The sequence below is a fragment of the Felis catus genome, chromosome B2 (genome assembly GCF_018350175.1).
Source record: "Felis catus isolate Fca126 chromosome B2, F.catus_Fca126_mat1.0, whole genome shotgun sequence".
Lineage (NCBI taxonomy): Eukaryota > Metazoa > Chordata > Mammalia > Carnivora > Felidae > Felis > Felis catus.
This window is the reverse complement of record NC_058372.1, coordinates 100,379,546-100,398,196: the sequence shown is the minus strand read 5'-3', so window position 1 is coordinate 100,398,196 and position 18,651 is coordinate 100,379,546. Positions and strand designations below refer to the sequence as shown.

General features: G+C 44.0%; 1 protein-coding gene across 1 annotated transcript in view; it reads left to right on the top strand.

The window, feature by feature from the left end:
• The window catches only part of FYN (FYN proto-oncogene, Src family tyrosine kinase), a 216,377-nt gene that overhangs the window by 88,841 nt on the left and 108,885 nt on the right, over nt 1-18,651 (top strand). The window contains 1 exon segment of the mRNA XM_023254266.2: nt 7,072-7,141. The gene's annotated coding sequence lies outside the window, so the exon portion shown is untranslated.

Below are 18,651 nucleotides of genomic sequence, written 5' to 3'. Positions count from 1 at the left end.
AAATGACTAGAAGTGCCTCTTCTGTGCAAGGCATTGGGCCAAGCAAGGTGCCAGTGGTTCGAAGATAAATTTAGAGTAGGTTCCTGCCCTCAAGGAGCTGTCTCTTTCCCTTGCAGTAGATGATATGGTAAGTTCTATAGGAGAGGTACAAATAGAGTGAGATTGATTCTAGTGGAGGAAATTGGGCAGGAACTTCAGGGAGGGATTTATATTAGAGTTGGGCCTGAGGGCAGGTTGGTTCTCCATTCTTGCAAGTGGAAGTAAGAACACATAAGAGGGAAGAAACGGCACAGGAAGGCCTGGGGAAGGGGCAGATGCTGGGAACAGCAAGTGCTTTGGTAAGACTGGGCGTGAAGGAGGAAGAAGAAATGGAAGATAAGGTTGAGGTGGGTTTGGAGTAATGGTGGCTTTAAGTACAAAGTTGAAGAGTTTGTGTAAGTCATCTGTGTTTTGTTTTGTTTTGTTTTGTTTTTTTTGCAGTGCCACCAAGCCCTGAGGTTCTTAGGAGGTGGCTCAGAGGCACTGCAGGGGCAAAGGTCCAGAGCAGCTCCCCTCTTCTCCATGTTGTATACTGGAGAATCGTCTTTCTTTTCTTTTTTTTTTTTTTTAAATGTTTATTTATTTTTGAGAGGGAGAGAGAGACAGTGTGAGCAGGGGAGGGGAAGAGAGAGAGGGAGACACAGAATCCGAAGCAGGCTCCAGGCTCTGAGCTGTCAGCACAGAGCCCGATGCGGGGCTCAAACCCACGAGCTGTGAGATCATGACCTGTGCCGAAGTCGGAGCCTTAACCGACTGAGCCACCCCGGCGCCCTGAGAATCGTCTTTCTTTAAAGAGTATTCCACTTTAAGAAAAACTGAAACCCATTGGTATACGCAAAAGGGAGACACTCATTTATCCAGTCAGTTAACAAATATTTATTATGTGACTTCTACATACCTAGCCCTGTACTAGGTTCTACTGAAAGATCGCTGAAGATTTCAAACCAGTCAGTAGCATGGTGGCAAGAACCACTGGTTAGCATCCTGAGTTATAATCCTGCCTCTGCCACCTACTATTCGTAAGACCTAAGGCAAGCCTCCTGGTCTCACTGGGACCAGTTTCTCACCTGGAAAATACAGCTAATAAGTCATTCCCAGCTGGGGCATCCTGAAACTGACATGATCAGAGCTGTAATTCAGAGCTTTCATGTGTGTCCATAGAGTGGGAAAAGGAGACACCAAAGTCAGGCCAGTTAGGAGGTCATAGCAAGAACTTCTGTGAGTCATCCTAAGACTCTGAGTGAAGGCTTTCACTCACTCATTCAACAGACATACAACACTCAACGCCAGCCACTGTGCTAAGCATTGATACACTAGCAGTGACCAAAACGAGGTCCCCACCTTTAAGGTACATTATATTTAGGAGGTAGCATGGGTGATAGATCTAGGGATATAGTTTAAAACACGTGACAAGGGGTAATGGTTGGGACTATGGAAGTATATGAAATACCAGGGAAGAGAAGGCAAAAAGCTTTGGGGGAGAAAAAGAGATCTGAGATGATAGAACATACAGAAAATTCTGTGGAAAACCAACTAATATTCACTCCATGATAGAAAGCACGTTCTTGGGGTTGCCTGGGTGGCTCAGTCCGTTAAGCATCCAACTCTTGATTTCGGCTCAGGTCATGATCTCACAGTCGTGAGTTTGAGCCCCGCATCCGGCTCCGCGCTGACAGTTCTGGAGCCTACTTGGGATTCTCTCTGTCTGCCCCTCCTCTGCTCATGCTCTCTCTTTCTTTCTTGCACAATAAATAAACTTAAAAAAAAAAAAAAGGAAAGAAAGCACATCTTTCATCAAGCCAACATGACAAACCCATCCCTCAAAATATCCTGTTGGGGCTAAGAAGCTATAACACAGAAGAGATCATGCCCATTTAGACCCACTTCTCCTTGACCACATCACTCCTGTACATGAAGCAAAGTTACACCAAAGCCGTATATGGCTTTATATAAGAGCAGATCTACTTGGTTTCCTCAGAAAGGTCTTAAATAAGTACCAGTGGTATGTAAAAATGCTAAGAGCAACTGCCTAAGCTCCTGGCCCCTCAAATCTTTTTCTAGACCAGCTGGCTCTTTTTTACTTTCCCCCAAGTTATTGGAGTGGATCCAAAAGCAGATTCTGAGATCCTCCAGCTTTTCCTTATTTACCCTGCCAGTAATTACATGTCACAGGTTGTCTTCCCTACTGGAGTCTGAGGCTGAGCAATTAGTCTCCCATTGTCTTTACAGGAAATGACATCCATGTGGCTTCTGGGGAAAGCAACTGTTGACCACTCTGGCTAAAATAATTTGGAAAGTGTTCAGCACTTCCTCTGGTTGATCATTTAAACTGGCTGATTTAGAAAGCTCTTGGAAATGTGCAAAGTGAACAAAGGTTGTCAGAACCAGAAATACTCCTGGGTCACTTCCCCAAACAAAACAAGTCTCTAAACTGTTGCTGTGGCCTCTCGATGCACCAACTTGTCTGGATTCTTCAGCATGTGGCTGAGCCCAGTGCCTCTGTGTTCTGTTCCTTGTAGAATGCTTTATTGGGCACTGAGTGGTCAAGATGCTTTCCAGCTACTGGTCATTGAAAACCCAACTCAGGGAGGCCTGAACAATATGAAATTTACTGGAGTTCCATTGGTTCCACAGACTTCAGGGTTGACCTAATGCAGTCACCCCAACTCTGCTTCTCTGGGGTTTTTTGTCTTTACCTTCCTCTCTGGGCCAGCTTTATCATTAGACTGAGCAAGGTAGCTACAGAAGCCCTAGGCATCACATCCCATGGAACATTCAGAAAGGAGGAATTTATCTCAGAATGAGAAGAAGCTCCCAGGAAACCGTTCTTCACATCTTGTTGGCCTGCATTGGGTCGCATGCCTAGTCTTGAACCAGTCATTGGCAAGAGGAATGCGTTCCCCTTAGATCAGTGCATCTGAAACCTTGTGGACACACAGGTCACCTGGGGATCTTGTAACATAGATTCTGACTCAGTAGGTTTGGGATGGGACCTCAGAGTTGACATTTCTCAGAAGTTCCCAGGTGATGCCGATGTTGCTGGTTGGCACACTGCAAAGCCTTAGACCCATCAAGTCCCCACCCTCCAGCTGGGAGTGTTGTCACCTGCCCCTGATGCACCATGGCTGAAGGAATATGGGGGATCTCTTAGAAAGAAGGGAGAAGGGATGACCCATGCAGATGAGAACCATGTTAGAGATACTTGTTCCCAGTGGTAATGAGATCTTACCTTTAATCAGGAGCCGCACATAGTCTATGATAGGTATTAGAAACAAAAAGTACATGCAGTGCAGTGTGTTGTGTGGGAATGCTTGTAAATATCTTACTATTTATTTACGAGGATGTATATGTCATAATTCTTGAAACAAAAGATTAAACAGTCATGCTCCTGTTCGTTATCATTAAGCTGTTTTTATTTAATACCATATACCTAGTGTGTCTCAAGAAGAACAAATTCAAGTGAGATGGATATAAGTGTCCTTAAGTTTAAAAAGAGTATGCCAAGGCCAGCCTTTGTTTTGAATAGGTATCTCATCTTTTGTAGTTCTCTGGGGGGAGAGAGTATACCCTCACTGTCCTAAGCGTCACTGGATATAATGGTGAGCATGGAAGATGCTGCCAGTGGTGAATTTATTCCAAAGCAAATGGTCACAGTGCCCTTATGAGTGGAGGAAATCATTATACTTTTGTCATTTGAAAAGGAAGAGCTATTCTCTTGTTGTTAAGTTTATTAAGTTCAAGACCACACCCAATGTGGGGCTCAAACACACAACCCCAGGGTCAAGAGTCACATGCTTTTCTGACTGTAGTGAGCTGCGGCTGTTTAGGGACAAAGCTGGTAAGACCAAAGGACTGGTCTCTCCTGAGGCAGATTCATCACAGACCCAGGGGGCTCAGAGTGAAGTACGCAGCCAGGTATGGAGTAGACCTTCCTGAAGCGGTCTCTGTTGAGTTGCTATCTTCGGCCTCATATACAAGGACAGCGTCACTTAGGGAAGGTGACATTTCACCCCTCCATCTACTGGGACCACGGGCTCATATCCGTGAGACCAGTGAGAAGCCAGAGCAACCTTAACTGGCCTTGTCTTTATAGGTCACCAAGGTATCCATACTTAGGAAATCACTGGATATTTCTTGTCTTTGCAAAAGCCCTGAAAGATTGAGAGAATCCCATCTACTCTACACTAGCTGGGGAAAGCTCTAGACTTGGTGCTCCACGGAGGAAGGGATTGTGCTTGTGTCACACAGGAGCCCCCTGTGTGACAGGATGGTGTGATGTCCAGCCTGTTCTTGGGAGATCTGAGCATCCTCTCTAAAGGGAAGTAAAAGAAGGGAACATTTTGTTGCCTCATTTCAGTAGTTTATACTTTGAATATGGAGTGTTTAGGTGTCCTGTCTACATATTTAGGAGCTCACAAGCTGCCAGAGAGAGGTGACATAATAGTCCTATCAGCTGAGTCCGTGTGGGGCCGGAAGCAAGCCCTTGAGCTCACTCATTCAAACAGTGCTGGCTGTGTGCCTTCCCTCCTGTGTGTGCTATGAGGCAGGGCATTATTTGCCATGCGAGGAATAAAAAAAGAGGGCCTTCCTTTACAGCTTAAGTAGGATACAGAAGTGTATTTCAAGTATCTATATCAAATAAAACATAATTTTTGAAAACAGAAAAACAGGGGTAAGATAACAGCACATTGGGAAAATCAAGTTAGAGCTCACGAAGAGGAGAAGTAGGTAGGCCAGGTCTAAGAGCAGGGGCTCATGACCTGGGGGTCCATGGATGGAGTTCAGGGGTCTGTGAAATTGGATGGGGGAAAAAAAATTATTTTTACTAACCATTAATCAAAATCTAACATTTCCGGGGCACCTGGGTGGCTAGTTAAGCATCCAACTTTGGCTCAGGTCGTGGTCTCATAGTTCGTGGATTCGAGCCCCACGTTGGGCTCTGTGCTGACGGCTCAGAGCCTGGAGCCTGCTTCGGATTCTGTGTCTCCCTCTCTCTCTTCCCCTCCCCTGCTCACACTCTGTCTCTCTCTCCCTCTCAAAAATAAATAAACATTAAAAAAAAAGAGAGAGAAATCTAACATTTCCTTCTATTATGAAAGTAGCACTAGCTATTTGTCACCAATAGAAATTATGGGTGTTTTCATATTACTTTATAGTTACAGATATTCTAAAATACCATTTATGCCCAATAGTACTTCAGATTACAGTAATTATTAGACTTTTGCTGAACCTTATTTAAATATAAAAAAAATCTGTTTTCTTATGTACTTTGATAACTGCATATCAGTATACCTCTTTTGAATCCTGTTCATTGCATGTATTAATTTCAAGCATTTAAAAACATTATTCTGAGGAGCACTGGGTGGCTCAGTCAGTTAAGCGTCAGACTCTTGCTTTTAGCTCAGCTCATGATCTGATGGTTTGTGGGTTCAAGCCCCACGTCTGGCTCCACACTAACAGCATGGAGCCTGCTTGGGATTCTCTCTCCCTCTCTTCTCTCTCTCTCTCTCTCTCTCTCTCTCTCTCTCTCCCTTTCCCTCTCTCCCTTTCCCTCTCTCCCTCTCCCTCTCTCCCTCTCTCCCTCTCCCTCTCTCCCTCTCTCCCTCTCCCTCTCTCCCTCCCTCCCCTTTCTCCCCCTCTCTCCCCTTCTCCCACTCACATGCACACTCTCAAAAATAAACTTTAAAAATAAAAATAAATAAAAACGTTATTCTGAGAAACATGTCTCTAGGCTGCAGTGGCACAAAAGGAATAAAGATCCCCTGCCTCAGAAAACGGCTAGGCCCCTTACCAGCATTTGTGGGGCAGAGACACTCACGGAAGAAACCAGCAGACCCACAGGCTCAGGCAGGACTGGCGACTGCATCTTCCGATGGAAGATGTGGAGACAAAGCGGAGGGAGGTTGGAGTCCCAGGCTAATGTAATTTCACAGAGAAATTTGAAGGTCATGGGAAGCGGTGGAAGGTGTTTCCACAAGGCTTTAAGTTCGGTTTAGGAAGGATGCCTTGCAGAGCCGTGAGAGTGGGATTTGAAGGGAAGAAACTGGGGGCCAGGAATTGAGTTCCTGCAAGGTGTGATGCCAACCAGTGTGATGATAAGAGAGAGGGAAGGCGGTGAGTCCCGCACGCCCGAAGGATGAGAAGGGCAGGCCAGGACCACGGTGTCCAGTGGAGGTGAGGAAGGCCGTGTTTGCTTTCAGACCTGGGTGGTTAGGAGAAAGATCATAGCTCCTCGAATGCTCTGAGTGTTTACTGCATGCCAGCTGCTGTTTTAAGCCTTTCTGTGACATTTATGTCACTAAATTTATATCATTTAATCCCCACAACCACCCTGGGAGGTCAATACAATAATCCCTGTTTTACAGATAAGAAAATGAAGTCTAGAAAAGAAAGGTGAGGGTCTCTCAGCCAGCAGGGGCGAAGAGAGTATATTATTAAAAGAAACAGGGAAGAGGAATTGGTTTGAGGGAGAAACTTTTTATGACTTCAATTTTAGGTCTTTTTGCATAGTTCTTTAGTCTTCAATTATTTTATTTTTTACATTTTTAAATTTTTATTTATTTATTTATTTTGAGAGACAGAGCAAGAGTGGGGGAGGGGCAGGGAAGGAAGGAGACACAGAACCCAAAGCAGGCTCCAGGCTCTGAGCTGTCAGCACAGAGCCTGACGCGGGGCTCAAACCCACAAACCATGAGGATCATGACCTGAGCCGAAGTCAGACGCCTAACCGACTGAGCCACCCAGGCGCCCCTGTCTTCAATTATTTTAAGTAAGGGCTAAAAATTCAAACAAAGTATGAGCACAGTTTCTGGTTTATTTCACTGTCCCGATTTTAATTTATTTGTTATTAGTGGGTGCTGAGTTAATTTGTAAATTGGTTTCATCTTCCTGTGAAAAACAAAAAGGAATCTGGCAGTAAGAGTTTGGTACATTGATGAGTGCCCCAAACAAGGAAGATGTTGTGGTTTCCAGAAGGGTAAATTACTTCTGTTTAGCGATGCATTTTTCCTTTTGTTGTGGTTTGTCTTTCAGGACTGGTCCAGCAGCTGTATTAGAAGACATGTGGTGTGTATGAAGTTTGTGATAGTCGGGGGAAATTTTGGTAAGTGTTGCTGCATTTACTTCTAATATCTTTTGTTGTAAGATGGTGCCCAAAAGGGAAGCCAGTGCCTTGTTTTGTGCATCTTTTACATCTGCACTAAATTTAGACAAAATGGGAGTTTATCATTGGATGTAACATTCAGTTGGTACTTTCTAACAGTATGACTTTTTTCTTGTTGTTACTGATATGTTATTAAGTAATATTAGAAATACGGAGTTTTCTAAGATTTAATAAGAAATCTAGATTTAGGAAAGTTTCTGAAATACAGGATAAAGAATACCCTTGACAGTTGAGCTTGTAGTCTAGGTAACCTAGACTATATGAGTATAGTCTAACATGGACTATAAGAGTAATAAACTGCAGACTAATAGAATAACAACAGCAACAAAGATTCTCCGCTGTAGAGAGATCATTATGGCCTATCTGTTGAAACAAGAAATAGTCAGTTAGCTGCTTGGGAAATGGAAAGTTGAAGGGAAGTAAGAACTCAGCACGTCTGGGAGCCAGTCCCAGCATGACAGTGGCCGGAGAGGCCAAGAACATTAAATTCAGCAACCACCCAGAGGACCTTGCTAGCAGTAGTAAAAAGAACAGTCTTCGAGATCAGGAGACCCGGGTTGAAGTTTAAGTTCTACACTAACTGGTTGTTACATACCCTCCCTGAGCCTCAGTTTCCTCATCTGTAAAATGAGGCTTGTAATGTTACCTCCGTCATAAGGTTGTCATGAGAATAAAATGAGCTAGGTAGTGCTGGGGCATAGTAGGTGTTAAATAAAGCAGTTATTCTTGATAACAGGACAGCGTTGTTTGGAAACTAGACATTTGCCACTGAAGTCAGACCACCAAAAGGTGTACATATCTCCCAGCAGGAGGGCCACTGGGGATGGGTTGGTCACACCACATTTGCTGTCACAAGAGATGTCACAGCTGGTCACCACGGTCCGTCCTCCAGAGTCCACTCTGTAACACCTTGTGGGAACCCCAAGACATTTGCTGTCTTCTCCACCTCTGCCTACCCATTCTTAGATGTGCTTGACTAATTTAACTTACCTTCCTGTTACCTTTGGAGCCAAGTGCAGTTAGAGTTTGGAGTTCGTTTGAGTTCCATTCAGTTTTGGAGTCATTGTTACTACGAACCAAAATAATGAGAAGGAAAAGACGGGTCGGGAATAGATGGTCCCTGTGGTTTGGGTCTTGGGTACCGTATTTAGGCATTCATTTCCAAAGCTTTATTTTTATTTACTTTTTTGTCTGTGCTTATTATGTACTCCTCCTGGAGATCCAGTTATCAGACTAAATTTTTGAGCTTTAACTACAAGAATTTGGCATTGGGATGGGACTTTTCCTGTGGTTGGAGGGAATCAACTGTGTCACTGCAGATGGGCTGGTGTTTAAGATTAGGTGTCCCTAAGTGGACCCCTTTGTTTCATAGAATTGGAGAGATGGACACAGCTTCAGGGGTTGTCCAGCCCATTCTCCCTCTAGCCAAAATCAAATCTCTTCTACAGAACCCGTGACAAAGGGCAGTCCAAATTCTCTCAGGGGTAGGGAGCTTGCTACGTGAAGAGTAGCTTGCGCCAATTAAGAAAAAAGTTAAGGGAAACAGGAAAATTTTAGAGGGTAATGAAATTGTTCTGGATCTTTATCTGTGGCAATATTTTTTGTTTGTTTGTTTAATTTTTTGAGAGAGAGGGCAAGCAGGGGAGGGGCAGAGAGAGAAGGACAGAGGATCTGAAGCAGGCTCTGTGCTGACAGCAGCGATCCCAATATGGGGCTTGAACTCACAAACCGCAAGATCGTGACCTGAGCGGACGTCAGATGCTCAGCCGACTGAGCCACCCAGGTGCCCCCATCTGTGGTGATATTGATACAACTGTATATTTCCTGCAAATTCATTGAACTCTACAATAAAAGGGTGACTTTTGCTCTATGTTAATTAAACCGTAGTTTTACAATGGGGAAAAAAAATGAGCAGTCAAATAACTGGGTGTTTAGCTCAAATTGTTAAAAAGAAAGAAGGGAAGCAGGGAGGGAAGGAAAGCATTCTAGTCTTTACACTGAATTATGACATATGCTCCATGAAGCAGGACCTTGGTCTTTTTCCTTCCTCTGGTCTCAGTGCCCAGACAGTGCCTGGCACAATGGAAGGCCTGTGATAAATATTACTGAGCCACCTATGCTCTTAGTCACTTTCTAAGTAGAGACCTGTCTTTCCACTCTGTCACACACCAGCCCTTCCGGTATTTGGAGACACTCTCCGTCATTCATCTTCCCCTCTCTGGGCTGAACTTACCGTGTTCCATTCTTGTACTGTTTGTCTCCTGATATTATTTCCCTCTCCCTCCCACCCTGCCTCTCCTTGAGGAAGCATCTGCTTTACCGCACCCCTCCTGGATACGTGGCCCAGCGCTGGGAACCCTGCCCCTGAGGTGGTTGGTCCACCAGCGGTACCGTGAGCCATTGGTACCATGGGCCATTGCATCTATAGACGATGTGAGGAGACACCAACCCCAGTGTTCTTCTTTTGCAGTCAGTACTGAGTGCCTGGTAATGGAACATGAAGGATTTGTTAACAGTAGTCTTCGAAGAATGGAACTCTTAAAAGTAGGGAGAAGAGCCATCCAAGAGATAGGGTGACGGCAAATCCGTCTTCTTACGCGTCTTGACTGAAATGAGGGCAAGCCTCACCACCCTTTGTTTAAGACAGCAGTAGTGTTCTTTATAAATCTTTCAAGGTAGCACTGTATCACATGTCCTGACTCTTCATTATGAGTCATAGGAAGTTTGAAATTCTTAAAATCAAACTTGTGAGTGCCTTGAAAAATCTAGACTCCCCACCACCCTCCCCCGCCCACCCAGCCATACCTGGGGGAGATATGTAAATATATAAACAGAGAGCAGTGGTTCTCAACCCAGATTAATTTTGTTCTCCCAAAGGACACTAGTCAATGTCTGAAGACATTTTTGGTTGTCACAGCAGGGGGTGGGGAGTTGTGTGCTATGGGCATCGCGTGGGTGGAGGCCATGGATTCTGCTCACTACTAACTATCCTGTAGTGCACAGGACAGCAACCCCCTCATGCGGAATGATCGGGCCCAAGGTGTCAAAACTGCTGAGACTGAGAAACCTGATATATAGAAGGAATTTTTAAAATTTAATACCCAAAGTACTTATTATTTTGAAGGTATAAAATCTTTAATATTTTGGCATTTAGTTAGAGGTCAATATAGAACCAGAAAACGTAGAGAGGTTTGGTCAGAGAATCATAGGGCTGAAAGGTCTCGTAAGAGACTCTCTCTTACATTGCCCCTGACTCCAAGCAAGATGTGACTTCAGCAAGACAGATGGGCATCTGAAGGCTTATACTGATGACTGTAAACTGAAAATGAGACTCACACAACATGATCCTCACATTCACACAAAAGAGGTTGTCTCATATTTTAATTTCGGCCCCAGCTTCTTCACAAGTGCCTGTCTCTAGATAGCCTTTGAGATGTAATGGTATTTCAATCTGGGCTAGTCCTTCCTTTTAAATCAAGGGCAGCGATTCTGGTGTGATGAAAATGTGCTTAGGGAGGAGAGAGATCTCATTACAGATGATTGAGATTGGGTATTTTGGTACACAGGGCTGTTTATTTGCATCAATTTCCTAGTGACACCACAGTCTGGTTTAAGTGTAAGTTATTGAGAGCTTTTGTAGCCCAAGATGGCTACACTTGCTAAAGCAGGGAGATTAAAGCAACGTATGTCAAGTTGTGATATAGGACGATCCACTTGAAAAGACTTTAATTATAGGGCTTATTTTGGGAGGGTAACTGTGCTTTTTGTGAGGTATATTTTGGGATCTACTAACCCAGCTTCAAGGCTAGTAATATCTTCCCAGAAAGGGTGTGGCTTGTGCTGGTGGACATAAATATTTTCTCACCAAAACCTTCAGTATAATATTCTTTCGACTTTACTACTCTGCATTTTTCCTTTTCTGATAATCTTTCCCTTTGCAAAAAATGCATTCTGGAACGTTGGAGAAGACAAGGGTAAAAGATCTCATTTCAGATGGCCAAGCCCAGAGATTTTGCATTTTCATCAGTCTGCTGTTTTTTAAGATGAATAGAATTTGGAGGAATGTACCAAAGCTGAATAGTAAGCAGTGTCAGGTGAGACTAAAACCATGTCAGTGCTAAATATTTTAATGTAAGAAACTATGGAAAAGCTACACATGTATAGCTTCTTATTTGCCAACACTGCCTCTCCAACCCCCGGGTAATTTTTGGAGGCCACTTCAGTGCCCTTTACCACAGCTAATGAGCTGGAGTTGGTACCCACTTGCACTTTGCTCTTCAAGACTTGTGCCTTGGGGCACCTGGGTGGCTCAGTCAGTTGAGTGCCCGACTCTTGATTTGGGCTTAGGTCAGGATCCCAGGGCCACCCCATGTCAGGCTCTGTGCTGACCGTGGAGCTTGCTTGAGTTCTCTCTCTTTCTCCCTCTGCCCCTCTCCCCCACTCTTCTCTCACTCTCTTTCTAAAAAAAAAAAAAAAAAAGTATATTAAAAAAAAGGACTTGTGCCTTTTTCTCAACTCTGCCTTTGGTGACCTCCTTCACTTCCCCATTAATACCTGAGGCCTTTGGCCTTCCTTAAAGGAAGGGTCGGAACTTTCTGCCCAGTCAGTGTTTCCTAGTCCTCATTTGAAAGTGAATGATAAAGGAGAGGTTAGATCAACAAAATAAAATCAGCTTTTCCTTTACACAATGTGTATGGTAGGTGGGTGGGGAGGAGGAACAGAGGTAGAGGAAGAACAGTTTTTTAACCCCCCAAAATAACCACATCTGAGGGCAGAGAAGCACTTTTACCTAAATTCTAAGTCATGAAGGCAATAAAATGAGAGCCAGAATGCTCCATGGGGGAGAGTTGAAGGCAAAGCCTCCTAACTGTAGAAATCTCTGGAGAGGTGTCCCTGTTTTCCCAGAGGCGGTCTGTGGCCTGCATCTGAATCACCCAGAGAGACTATTTACGAGTACAGGTGCCTGGGCCCACTCTAGATGGACAGAATCTGAACCCCTGTGGCAGGTGCTTTCTTCATATCACTCTCCAAGTGACTCTTGTGCACACTGATACAAAGCCCTGCCCAGCCTCTAAGATTCCCTCCCATAAGCATGCCTGAAAGATGCAAAGAACAGATCAGGCATTTTGAAGGTCAGACCAGTGCATTGCTGCTCCTTGCTCTGCTGTGCATGGGAGGGTAGAGCACCATATTCTGTTACCTTGTTCTCTTGACCCTGGAAGCTATTTCTTACTCACTAAGAGAAGTGTCCTTGTTCCAGTTTAGTTTGGGTGCCATCCTAAGGCAGATTCTTTGAAGCTACTATGAGACCGCCATCCTTCTTGTCTGTTCCAGTGGCGCATAAATCCGCCAACAGCCCTCCCTCTAAAATTTACACTGCAGTGTGGGGTTGGTCTGCGGCAATGCTTAAAACCAGAATCTCCCACTCAAGGAGGGGAAACATTCTCAGAATAAGTAGCTGTTGCATATTCTAGTATGTGACTGGACAGCTCACCCTGTGCAATAGATCTCATGTGGGATACAGGTATTAGGACCCACTGTGTAGACCTGCCTCTGACTGGCAAGGCTGTCCGTGGTATCATTTGTATAGATAATTTAGGTTTATAAGGATCTGTGGCATATTTGGTCCTCCCAAATCCCTCCTTAGGTGGTAGAACAGGTATTATCCCCAGATAAAATCTGCGACTCAGAAAATTTAGCCCGTGACTGAGGCAGGAGGCATTTGGGAGTCTTTGTTGTCCCCCTCTCAAAGACTGGAGGCACTGTTGGCATGTGGTGATGTGGGGGTCGGGTGGTTGGCAAATGTCCTACGGTGCCTAAGACAGTTCTGCCCAGTGAAGAGCTGTCCCCGGCACAGTGTTTCTTGCACCCCCACAAAGAACTGCTCTAAGGTTGTGCGGCTAACTTGTGCAGTAGAACTGAGCTTGTATCTACGCTGTTTGAATCCAGCCCCTTTATGGCCCTCTCCATCTTAAAGGCATCACAGAATTAATTCCCACATCACTGGGAGCTCTCACTGCATTAAAGTTTGAATTCTGAGAGACGGTTCTTTGGGTTGTGCCCTTGCTGCTCTATGCGCCTGAATATAGGCACAGCGTGCCGTATGTGGTGTCTGAGACCTCTGTGGCTGGGTTGACCACTTGCCTTGTACCTGTCATTCCTCTGTCAATGCCCAATGCAGGTGGAGAGAGTGCCATATTATTTTTTTTAAGAAGTTTGTTTATTTTGAGAGAGAGAGAGAGCACAAGTGGGGGAGAGGTAGAAAGAGAGGGAGAGACAGAATCCCAAGCAGGCTCACACTGTCAGCACAGAGCCTGATGTGGGGCTCAAACTCACAAACCATGAGTTCATGACCTGAGCCGAAATCAAGACTCGGACGCTTAACCAACTGAGCCCCCCAGGAGCCTCGAGAGAGTGCCATCTTTGAAGAAAGATCAAAGCCTAAGAGGATGTTCCATCTTTGATCCAGTCTTCCTGGCCTAAAAGCCGTCTGGATAGGGAATTAGGTGTCAATTTCAGGAGTTTTTGGTATGATATCTTAGGCTTCATACCTACTTGCTGCACTTCCAGAGCCTGGTATTGGAGCCTTGTTTAAAGTTTGGTTTTGATGTCAGCCAAAAAAGCAGTCAAAACAGTAGCTCCACCAGTCTGAATGAGCACACGTGAAATTTATTAAAGTGGTAAAACTATAACCGTGTTGAATGAAGAGACACAGTGAAGCTGACCTGAATATAAATGTCGAGGGGATTAAGAGGAGGTAGTGACATGTGATTTTTTTTCTTCTCTATTATATTTTGCTTCTCTCTCTCTTCCAGTTTCTTTCCCAATTTTTTATTCTGAAAAACTTCAGAGCCGCCAGTTTGGGAGAATGGTAAAACCGACACCTATGTGTCCTTTACCTGGATTCACCAATTGTTCTGAATTCACCACATTTGCTTTCTTTGTTCCTTCTTCCAATTTAAACATATTTACATTTATATGTATTATATATAACATATATAGCATATATGACATAAATTTTTTCTGCACCATTTGAAAATTGCAAACATCGGGGCACCTGGGTGGCTCAGTCGGTTAAGCGGCCGACTTCGGCTCAGGTCATGATCTCATGGTCCGTGAGTTCGAGCCCCGCGTCGGGCTCCGTGCTGACAGCTCAGAGCCTGGAGCCTGTTTCGGATTCTGTGTCTCCCTCTCTCTGACCCTCCCCCGTTCATGCTCTGTCTCTCTCTCTGTCTCAAAAATAAATAAACATTAAAAAAAAAAATTATAAAAAAAAGAAAAAAAATTGCAAACATCTTAACACTTTACCTCTAAATATTTCATCACGTATCTCCTAAGAATACGAATTCTTCCACATAATCACAATACTGTTATAGCTAAGAGATTCACGATAAGTCCATGATATTAGCTAATATCCACTCCGTATTAAGACCTCCCCAGTTGTCCAGGCTACATGTAGTGTAGAATGTCCTGTATTTTGGCCTTGCTTGTTTCTTCATGGTGCTGTTCAACTTGGCCTTTCTCTCTTCCTGAAAATCGTTAGATCTAGAGGCTTGGGATTAGATGCAGGTGAAACATTTTTTGGCAAAAATACCTCACACGTAGTGATAGATGCTTGATATTCTATCACAGCAGGAGGTCCATGGTGTCAGCTTGTCCCTCCATCCAGAGTGATCTGCTTGATCTCTTGAATACGGTGGTAACCAGACCTCCCCTATGTTCACATACACCTTGGGTCAGTAAGGCATCTGTGGGCTGGTGCATGGATCCTTTGTGAACATCCTGTCACCCACCTACCTTTTGCCCAGTGCCTTGAGTATCAATGGATAATCCTCACCTGTACCCGTTATTACATTGGGACGGTGATATTTTTTACCCTTTGCTTTCTCTTCCTCAGTTCTTTATAGTGAATGACCTTCATATTTTTACAGTGATGATTTTTTTTTTAGCCAGTGCCCTGGCAGTCAGCCAGATTTTGCTGTGATAATAGATTATGCTGAACACATTTCTTTGCCTTTAGGATAAGAAGGAGTGACTTTACAGAGCCGTTTACTACTGCCTGCCAGGGTACCACATAGGCTCCTTAACTGTAGAATTTATTTCACTTTCCCCCACACGCAACAGTTCAGACTGGCAAGCAAAGGGACTTGCTTAGGGTCACCCAGCTCCTATGGTGGAGCTGATACCTAGCCAGATCTGTCAGGCTTCGAGCCAAGGTTTTCCACTCTGCCATGTTCCCTCTGATCCCTGACCCCTGGCAGTGTCTCCCACCTACAGTGCTTGCCTTAGACAAGTGCCTACCTGACTGGGTAAGTCTGTGAACAAGGAAAAGTCAGCCAGGACAGGGCTGTGCAGCTGGAGAAACACAAGCCACATACACCTAAAAGCTGCAGGTGCTACTGGGGCTCAGACAGATGTGGGCCCAGTACTATCAGAAATCTCGGTCTGTATTTTAACCATCCCAACTTTTCCATGTGGGTAACTGATTTATATACTCTGACGCTCGTCCGCAGAATCACCAGCTTCCAGCACCTGGGCCGCAGCCAGCCGAGGCCCCCGCACATCAGCCAAGGCTTGGTTTAGAAATGGAATGCTTTGCTTGCTTGTTTTTAACATCTCTTTTAAACAGAAATTAATGTTCTTGAAATCTGATTTGAGGGGTGATTGATTTTTGAAGAGGGGGGAAGGTTGGGTTTTATGGAGAAAAGTCGTTAACTGATATAAAACCTCGTATTTCTTAATTAGTAGGTTAAGAGCACAATAGTAGATATTTCATCTGTAGCTTGGGAAGAAAGCAAATATGGGACGCCTGGGTGGCTCAGTCAGTTAAGTGTCTGACTCTTGATTTCAGCTCAGGTCACAATTTCATGGTTCATGAGTTTAAGTCCCACATCCACATCAGGCTCCGTGCTGACAGCGTGGAGCCTGCTTGGGAGGCTCTCTTTACCTCTCTCTCTCTCTGTCAATAAATGGACAAATAAACTTAAAAAAAAAAAAAGAAAGAAAACAAATACATTTCCCTCTGGATATCATCTCTAGGACTTCTCTTTTTCAAATTGTTGTCTGAGCCCTTATCAGGGAGATGAAGTCTGTTTTCCCCACCTTGCACTCCTTGTTCTTTGTGTATATTTAACTGTTTTAATGAGTCACAGAAGAAACTGTGAGTTTGTTCCCAGGAGAAGAACGGTCGCAGATAAATAGCAGTGCTTCTCAGAATGGGCCACAGTGTTGGCGTCACAGTGTTGGCCAAGGATACAGACCAATTAGGTTACTTCTAATTCTCTTTAGCAGAAGTTATCCTTGAACTTGAAGCAACGGGAAACAATTGCAGGTAGAGGCCCTCTGGTCTTACTTCAGCCAGTAGGAATTTAGTCCTGCCCTCCCATTTTACAGGTTAGCAACCTGAGGCACAGGCAGGTTGAACGGGACCCAGGTCAGACCTAATTAGCTTGGGTCTCTTGTGATTCCTCCTCACGCTTCCTGAAGTTAACGTTTTCAGTCAGCAAGTAATAACCATAATGTTCCACCCTGACATTGTCACTCATTGTCCGCAATGTTTTTCTTCCCATGCTAACCTCCACGATCCAGGTTTCCACTCCCAGTAACATTTAACAAGTGAAGAAATGAGGGTCCAAATCAGTGCCGTCCAATAGAAATAGAAGGCAAGGAGCATGCATAATGTAAAATTTTCTAGTAGCCATGTTAAATGAAAGTACAAAGAAATAGGTGAAATTAGTTTTAACAATATACTGTAACCTACTATGTATCTAAACTGTTATATCATCATGCAATCAATATTAAAAATTGTTGGAACATTTCGGTACTAAATCTTTGAAATCTCAGTGTGTATTTTATACTCAACAGCTCATCTCAAGTTAGAGAAGCCATATTTCAAGCGTTCCATGTGGCTCACAGCTACAAGTACGGGCAGCAGAGCGGTCCAGGGCCACACCCAACTAGATTCTTTAATTGAAATCTCTTGAGAGAGAAACTTAATCAGCTTTCTTGTCCTCCCCCACCTCCGCCCCAGTCTGAGGCCACATGTTTCTGTCTTCTGTGTGCCACATTTTCCCCAACTAACTCTAATTACAGGGAGACGCTTGGTTTGGTCCTAACCCCTAGCTCAGCACTTTTCCACCAGTCCTGGCAGCTGGTGAGACCGACATACCCTGCCTTGTAAATGATAGTGTGAAGCATACTTCCAAATGTCTCCACCGCAGTTTCCATGATTTCCTTTCTCTTAGGGGTAACTCAGTGGCATTTTGCAAAACCAGGGTGATTTTTTTTTTTTTTAATTCACCCTTTCAGAAAAATCCATTCTAATCAATGGACTCTTAAAACACTTGCAGGCTAGTAGTGTCCCAGGACCTCAGCAGAACAAGTATGCATAGTATACAATTTTTAGCTGTGTTTATACCAAGTATGTCTCTGTTTTGATTCATGATGGTTTCTTTTTTTTTTTTTAACTAGTCAAATACTAGTCAATACATCACTCCCATCTTAAGCATTATTCACAATGAAACCAAGAACACTGTTCACAATGAAACATTAGTAAAGGTCAGATTCCATTTCCACTAAATGTCAAGTCTCTGGCCATTGACCCTATTACTTGAAGTATTCAATTGTAATATAATCATGAGCGGGGGGGGGGGGGGGGGAATGACAGAAGAATGGTGGCGGGCTCCTGGTGTTTGTTATGATGGACTTCACCCAAATAGAAACCCTAATTTATAAAAATGGAAATTTGAATCAGGAAAAGATTCTCCCATACTCTTTTTTTTAAAAAAAAACAATTTATTTTTGGCAGAGTGCAAGTGGGGGAGGGGCAGAGAGAGGGGGACAGAGTATCCAAAGCAGGCTCTGCACTTACAGGCTGACAGCACAGAATTTGATGCAGGGCTCGAACCCACAAATCACGAGATCACGACCTGAGCTGAAGTCAGATGCTTAACCGACTGAGCCACCCAGGTGTCTCCCATATTCTTAATTAGAGGCCAGGTTCCATATCTTCCAACATTCTCAGTTATATAAAGGCTAGAGAAAATAATACCTTTTTTTTCCCCCTCTTGTCCTGTGGCGGCCTCCAGTATTGGAAGGATGAAATGAATTTCCTCTATTTTCCTTCAGCACTGCCTTCCTTAAGTTTTGACCTTGTGTCAGTCTCTCTCATTCACAAAGCCCCTTGAACTTAGGTGGAAGGTTGCATTTGGAATCAAAACAATGTGTTGTCAGGGCAGATTTCTTCTCTCACCCCAATCCCTTCCCTACAGTAATTCTGGATTAGTCCCTCATTTATTAAATTATAGTCCTTTTAGTCACTCTGATTCAAAGGCATTTTTTTAGGTGGATATCTCATGTTCATTTAAAAATATCATTTAGTAGCTGTATTTCTGCTAAGCAACCAGAAATTATAGTTGACTCCAGCCAAGTGGCTGAGTTACCTAGGTTTT